At 39.6% G+C, this 8,065-nt stretch overlaps 1 pseudogene; it reads right to left on the bottom strand.

The window, feature by feature from the left end:
• Positions 1 to 251: 251 nt before the first annotated feature.
• LOC115836003 lies at positions 252 to 5,142 on the bottom strand (annotated as a pseudogene).
• Between the last annotated feature and the right edge of the window lie 2,923 nt (positions 5,143 to 8,065).

The raw sequence follows: 8,065 nt of genomic DNA, 5'->3' as shown, positions 1-8,065 counted from the left end.
CACCATGGGAAGTGAATTCCATTGACAAGCAGGAGGAAGAGCGGCATGAAAATAGGAAGGTGGTAATTCAGATTTCCAGACTCCAGTTTTCTGACTATCAAGTTGGATAATAACTGTCTTTTTCAAGTTTCAGTTATTTATTAATCAATGTAATCTCCAGTAGATTACATCAACATGATTTCATGCATTTAGAGGATAAATATTTCCTGGTTAAGTGGAAATTGTGTGGATTGCTTCTGGAAGACCTTCATTCTAAAGCAGCCTTATAGTGAAACATTTCATTTAGAAATCTGGACCTTCTTTCTTCAGTTTGCTGTAATCCACATTCACTGAGTAGAACTTGTATAGATCATTGGGACCCAGTTTGTTCCAGGGCTCTGGGTTATTCTTTCTGTTCCAACTAACATCTGGATGGAACAATGCCAGACACAAGAGATACAGTGCTGCTCTAGTACTCCAGCTCCAGTAAATACAAAAAGGGGGATCAAGCTCAGATGTCTCTTGGCCTGACTGATGATCTGGCGGAGGATGTTTGTGGCAGAGGCCTCCGATTGGAAAGGAAAGAACCAGCGTAGCCACCAGGCCCTGGGCTAAGAAGTATCTGCTGGATAATAACTTTTAAGGTCACAAAAGACACCCACACAGATAAAACAAGGTTTTCCTTTCTCTATCCTCTCTCATCACCAAATGTCCAGCTTAGAGTTGCCCTCTTTCAAAAATACCAAACACATCTCAGGGTAGGTCATTTCCTGTGGTCCCAGTGTGGGTAAAATCCTTGGCTCTACAGATACATTTCAAATGGGTTTGTTTTGGAGGCATCTTCCTCTCTAAATCCTACATACTCTTTTGACACTCTTAATCTGGAATTTTTTGAGGGGTAGAAAAGGGAAGTGCGATCTGAAATGTTATCCCAGTTTCATGTTTGAACTTGTTAAGAAAATACCTGTGTCTTCAGTGAAGTACTCTTTTGGGTTTGGATGTGGTATCCTAGAAGTTCCAAATGATGAAAACTTTAAATGGATGAGTTTTCATGGAGATAATTTCTAAATACTTAAGCAGTTAAAACTAAAGCTATGCCTCTGTGATTCCAGTGATGAGACTCTTCCCCCTCACCCAGCCAAATACTCCAATGACAGACATTGAGAGTTATACTATAAAACAAAATGTCACCCCACCATCCTGATACCAAAAATCTGATCTTATAGTAGAGGATTAGGAAAACCATGAGGAGCCCAGAAGAAGAATACATTGTGTGCCTTTACATTTCCTGTTAGGGCATCCTTCCATCCCCAGATAACTAGCTTTGGATGTCCCTTGCTCTGGTCTCTGTGCTATCTCCCAGAGGCCTGGCCACACCTGCAGCATTTTGCAGGTCAGAGACCAGAAGAACATGAATCCTGGCTCTGTCAGATTCTTCAGAAAAGAACATCTATAAGAAAGACATCTTTTTCTTGCCACTTCTCATAATCATAACTTTGATGCACTTTGGGCTAAAAGTTCCTTTTTTTCCTGAGGAATGGAGGTGAGTGAGGGAAAAATAAAGATGTGGGTTGATAAAAATATTTTTCAGTGTTGAGCAGCATTTGTGCACGAAGCATGTGGCACAAGATTGCCAGGTGCCAATCCAGTAGCAAATACTCCTTTTCATCCTTTGTGATAGATTCTAGAGCAGTGTGCCCGAATGGAAAACTACATTTCTCTCTCACTTCTCAGGGTTGGGGTGTGAATGAGATATAAGCTGAAGTAGTTGGGTGAGTTTTCCAGGAAAGCTTCTCCTGCTGTCTGGAATGCAGATGTGAAGCTTGGAACTCTTACAGCCATCTTGGACTAAAAAGTGGTCTTGCAAAAAAAAGTTTCAAGTTAAAGATGGCAAAGCAAATGAGGGAAGTCTCAGATCCTTGATCACCATGGAGCCTCAATCCTGGTCCTCCTTCATCCAGACATCTTTCACTTGAGAATGTTAACTAATTTTTTTCAAGTTATTGTTACTTTGTCTTATTATATGCTATTAAACAATCCAGTATGGGTTATGAAGAGGAATACCCAGTTATTTGACGTTGTTTTATACTCAGTTTGTTAAAATCATAAGGTTATAATTTTCATGTTGGGTGGTAGTTTCAAGGATGTTTATTATTATAATTTTATATGATTATTGTTATGCATAGATGATAATAATTACATTCTCTACCACAGGGAGCCATTTTTTTTTTCAGATTAGAACCCCAAATTGAAAAGCCATCAAGGTCTTTTATAAAAGAAAGTGAATTGAAAAGTTCTGGGGTGGGAGGTGGAGGTAAGAGAGGTGGTAACCTGGGAAAGCCTGGAAAAAGTCCTGGGAAGACAAGCTTATGGCATCCTGGTTCCCCTCTGGAAATCCCCCTTTTTGGTTCTACCCTAACCTTCTCCCCTCCCCAAATCATTCACTGGGTACCAATTGTGGTAGGAAGAGTTTGCTATGTTTCCCCATTCTTTTGTTCTGTTCTGCTTTTAAAAAATTGGACTTTCAGGGTTGTTAAATAAAATTTATAGGAGGCCATTGTTTTGGACTGAGCTCCTGCACTAGACCCAAAGGGACCAAACCAAAATGTAGTCCATGCTAAGTACCACATAATCAAACTGAAACTCAAAGGAAGGAAGACAATCCCCCAAAAAGCCAGTTTTTTTTCTAAGAAAGTGGGAGATTCACAGCAAACAATTAGAAAGAGACCAATCAACCTGAGCCAGCATAATAAGGGAGTCCTCTTTACTTTATCCCTTACTACGAAAGTAACCTGATATTAACCAATCTGCTTTCTGTTTTTTTATTTGTTTGTGTGTGTGTGTGTGTGTGTGTGTGTGTTTTGGTTGGTTTCTTGGTTCTTGTATTACTCTCTTTTCTTTTTCCTGTTTAATCTACCTTACAAAAAAAAAACACTGTTCTGTTATGTTCAGTGGAGCTTCCCTGTATTTCTAGGTGGGATGCTGCCTGGTTCATGAGTCACTAATAAAAGCCAATTACATCTTTAAATTAAATTTGTTGAAATTTTATTTTTAACAATTCTGGCTACCACAAAGGGACACAAAGGAAAGACTGCTGATACCTTTAAAGTCTACTGTCTTCCTCATAGTGCCTGGAAGTCATGAGCAACTTTCTCTCTCTTTCTGTCTCTCTCTGTTTCTCTCAGGTCCAAGCTCTGCTGTCTTTTATATTTGAGCACCCTGATCTCTTTGGCTTTTTTGTCCCAAGAGTTTGTTTGTGCTGTCATAGGGCATATGATTTTGGGTGTTAACAGTGATCAGCAGGCTTTAGTTTTAAAGGTAACTGAGAGCAATTGCAGTAAATGGCAATTACTTCCAGAAGGTGACTCCATCTTTCACAAGTTTTCATTGCTTTTATTCTTATGGGCTAAGGTAAGGAAAAATCATTGGCTTAGTTGGTCAAGGGAATCTCAGAGCCAAGCCACAACTTGGCTGGTGGGCACTGGGTTGCGCACCAAAAAGCTGCCAGTGAACCCTGTCACCTACAAAAAGACTCCTATGTTAAGTTGGTCATAGATGGGTTAGATGATACTAGGTCACCCGCCAACCTCAAGAAAATGTCTATGCAATGAAAAACACGATGAAAATAGCACACAACTGAACCCTATGACATTTCCTCCTTAAGCTTTTATCTCAGCTCCGAGAGACCCAAGATTCAACGTAAAAATGGGATCCTACTATCTAAAGGACTGAGTACTCCAGTTTGCAGCATGCCTATCTTTTTCACATAAGAAAATTATGGCTCCAGAAGCTGTGAATACTTACAAAAGTGGCAATTTTTTACCAAAGATAATTCAGAATTACAATAGCCATATGTGGAACATTCCAAATGGAGAAGATTGTTCATCTAAAAGGGGTACTTGAAACCCAGGTTTCCTGAATTAGGAAGACAGAATGGGATGCATATTTTAATTGACAGAAGCTTCTAAGAGATTACAAGATTCTAAAATGGATATTTTAGATTTATTGCAAAAAGCTAATGAAAAATTGAAAATACAAGCTATCTCCCACACCAAGGATGGTATGATTGATGGGAGTCCTACTGCCCCTCTCTATTCTCCTTTTCCTGGGTATTTCCAGCCTACTGACCCTCTGTCTGAATTACCTTTCTTCTCTGAAAAAAAAAATGGTTATATAGTTTCCTTATAAGAAACAACCACCTGAGAATTCAGGAGATAGTCCTCGAGTGACTTATGATCTTTGGACAAAAAATGAGCTTAGGGCTATCGTTAAAGAATTTTCCAAACCTAGGGAAGCTCTCTTCTTTAGCATTCTGCCTTCTACACAGTGGATAATACAACCCAACCAACCCTACTCACACCGTTTGTAAATGGACTGTTCGCTGAAATTATCTGGTTTGTAAAAACACAAAAGATAGGGTAGGAGGCTACAGGTTTAGCTGAATTAGTGATTATAGCTGAATATTTTGAAAAGACCTTAGAATAAGATAAGAAACAAAGAGCTTCCAAATATTGGTTTTGCAATTTCAGCAACTCCATAGCATCAACAATTTAAATGACCTTTGGACCTACCACGGTGCTTTCTTAAGAAGTTACCCTTAAAAAAGCAGTTTCCAATAAAATGTTGCCATTTGTGCAAACAACTGGGACATTGGAATAGGAACTGCCCTCAAAGATTTCAAAGGAGGCCTCTAAACACAAACTGCCCACCCTCCAGTAGTAATCTTCATGTTACTCACCAGGACTGATGAGCCTCTGTGGAAAACTATGGTAGGCTGCTACCAGTTATGCATTTAAATAGTCAGGAGGAGACAAAGATAAAAATCCATTGGAGGTCTCACCTAATTTTGGTAGACACTCGAGGCACTCTTTCTACTTTACACCCCACTTTTACAAGATAGCCTTTCTCTTGGAAGAAAAAGGAAATGTTAGCCCTGGTGGTATGAAATCAAATTCAAGAAGAATTTCTTCTCAACCTATACAAGTGACTCAAGGCCCTTTTCTAAAAAACATTGTATTTTGCTGTGTAACACAACTCTGGTCAAGTTATTGGGCAGAGACCTTCTGTCTGAGCTAAAAGGCCTGATATGATTTGCCTCTAACGGAGACTTGACTCTGAAATTTACTGACTCACCTGAGCCAGATCTCCTGTACACTTGACCATCTGTCCTACATAAAGAAGAAGAGGACAGTCTACAAAATGCTGCTGACTTAACTGAGAAACTCAGTGGCATATTGGCCATGTCTAATACTAGTATTGAAAGAATAAAAAGTGCAGAGCCTATTAAAATTTAAATAGACCCCACTAAGCCTCTTCCCAAATTCCTCAACATCCACTAAAGCTGGAGGCCATACAAAGTCTTGAGCCAATAATAGAAGACTCAATTGCTCAGAGATTAATTATATCATGTACCAATCCTTGTAACTCCCCAGTCTTCCCTGTAAAAACCTAACAGCCAAAGGTAGCAATTTGTTCAGGATTTACAAACCATTAACAGGATAGTTATTTCCCATTTTCCAGTGGTTCCAAACCCTACTCTTTTGTCACAGGTTCTCCCAAATTCTGAATGGTTTACAGTGGTATACCTATGATTAACCTTCTTTAGCATTCTAGTTGACCCCAACAGTGAATATCTGTTGGCTTTCACCTGGAATAATCAATAATATACCTGGATGGTCATGCCTCAGGGGTTCACTGAAGGTGCCTCCTATTCCTCTCAAGTGCTTGAGACTTGAGTGCTCTCCAGTTCCTAGAGGCTTGACTCTCTCTTGCAATATGTGGATGGCCTCTTACTGTGTTTACTGACTAAGGAGGTATCCCAACAGGACTCTATCTATCTGTTACAATGGTTAGTAGAGAAGGGACATAAGGTTTCCCAAGACAAATTATAGTTATCATCAGATACTGTTCACTATTTGGGACATGATCTAAGTGCTGCAAGTCTCCAACTGTCTCCTAATAAAGTTAGGCTTATCCAAGATTTGCCCAGACCTGTAAATAGGAGACAACTTTGCAGGTGTTTAGGTTTAGTTGGATATTGCTGTCTGTGAGTCCCTAATATTTTCCTACTAACATTTATGAAGTCTAAAAGCTCAGTTCTTGAACCCCTAAAAGCTCAGTTCTTGAACCCTTCCTTGGGAAGAAAAAACACGAGACAGCCTTTGTAGGATAATAAGGGCATTACAAAATAACAAAGCTCTCCTGCTTTGGGATTGCTCAATTATTCAAAACCTTCCACCCTGTTTGTGCAAGACAGTAATAACCAGACTTTGGGAATAGTCACACAGCTACATGGTGGAAAGCTTGGGCCATGGATTATTATAGTGCTTAATTAAACTCAGTCACTAGGGCATACCCAAATTGCCTTAAAGCTAGATGCGGTGGAAAAACTGGTTGTAGCTTCTGGAAATCTGATCTTAGGTAATGCTGTGTATCCCCACACACCACTTGCAGTACAGTCTTCTCATTCTAGCTGTGTCCAACATCTTTTTGTGAGCAGACTAATCTCTTATGAAATCCTTTTAATCTCACTGTTTAATCTTCATTTGAAATGCTATAATGCTCCCAGTCCTACTTTGTCACCCTTATTTGATGAAGGTCAACCACATGACTGTAAAATGGTAACCTCTCAATCAGTCATTATTTCCCATCTTGATTTGCAGGACATTCCTTTTAAAAATCCTTTTTGAGGACTTTTTTTTGGATGGATCTTAATGTTAAAGATCAGGAAGAAAACTTTTGTGCTGGATATTCATTCACCATCCAGTATGAGCTCATTGAAAGTGGCAAACTTCCCTACTTGAAGTTCGTTCAACAGGCAGAGCTTTGTGCACTTGCCCGTGCCTGTATTTTATCTAAAAACCAGTCTGACTGACAGTTGCTATGCCTTTGTGGTGGTTCATAACTTTGGAATGCTTTGGAAACAAAAAGATTTCTTCACATCTGCAGGCACATCAGTAAAAATGACCCATAAGTTGATGAGTTCCTTACTGCTATACTGTTGTCTAAAGAGATTGCTATCATAAAAAAGAGGCTCCTACAAAAAGCCTTTATTGCTATCAGGGAGATGCTCTACCCAGCTTTCATTCCAAAACTATTACTCCACCCTGTGAGGTCTGTTATCTAAATCCTTCAGCTAAAAAGAAAAACTATAAAGCAACGGTCCTCAACCTTTTCGGTGACTGGCTTCGTAGAAGACAGTTTTTCCACAGACGGGGTGGAGGCATGGTTTCAGGATGATTCAAGTGCATTACATTTATTGAGCACTTTATTTCTATTATTATTACATTGTAATTACATAATGAAATAATTATAGAACTCACCATAATGCAGAATCTATGGAGCCCTGAGCTTGTTTTCCTGCAATTAGATGGCCCTATCTGAGGGTGATGAAAGACCATGACACCCGAAATGGTGTGCTTACATTCAGTCTACTCTGTAACCTCGTTTTATTTGCTGTCACTGCAGAAAACCCTGCTTCACCAAAGTAGGATGTTAGAAATGGAAACAGGCTTTTCAGTGCTTTTGTGGCAATTGCCGGATATTCCATCTTAACAATTAGGATTTGAAGTTGTCTTAAACATACTTTTAAGGCCACTGTCACTTGCAGTGTTAAGCAGTTGATCCTCTTCTGGCATGGACAAAGTCAATTCACCTGGCTTATTCACAAATGGGTCCTGGATCCATTCCTTCCCAGTCTGGGGGTTTTTGTGGTTGGGAAGTAATGCTCAGATTCTTTTGAAAGCTGAGATAGGTGATCATCCACCAGCTGAAAGAAAGAAGGCCTTGGCTCAGTCTCTCTCAAAATCTGTCCTAATGTTTGAAACATGTCAGAAATACCCACGTTCACTTGTGGCCCCCATAATTTTAGTTTGGCTTTGAATGCTGCCACTTTATCTGCCAACTTGAACCCAGTTGTTGTTCTCTCCCGAAGTGACAGAGTGAATTTGTTGAGCAGGTTGAATATGTCACATAATTAAGCAAGTTTTGTGACCCATACTGTGTCACTGAAATGTGCTGCCAGTGGTGACTGCTTTTCTAAAAGAAATCTTTGGAGTGGCTCTTGTAATTCAAAAACTCTGGCCAG

This window comes from Nomascus leucogenys, chromosome 1a, assembly GCF_006542625.1.
Source record: "Nomascus leucogenys isolate Asia chromosome 1a, Asia_NLE_v1, whole genome shotgun sequence".
Taxonomy (NCBI): domain Eukaryota; kingdom Metazoa; phylum Chordata; class Mammalia; order Primates; family Hylobatidae; genus Nomascus; species Nomascus leucogenys.
This window is presented reverse-complemented; position numbering and strand designations above follow the sequence as displayed.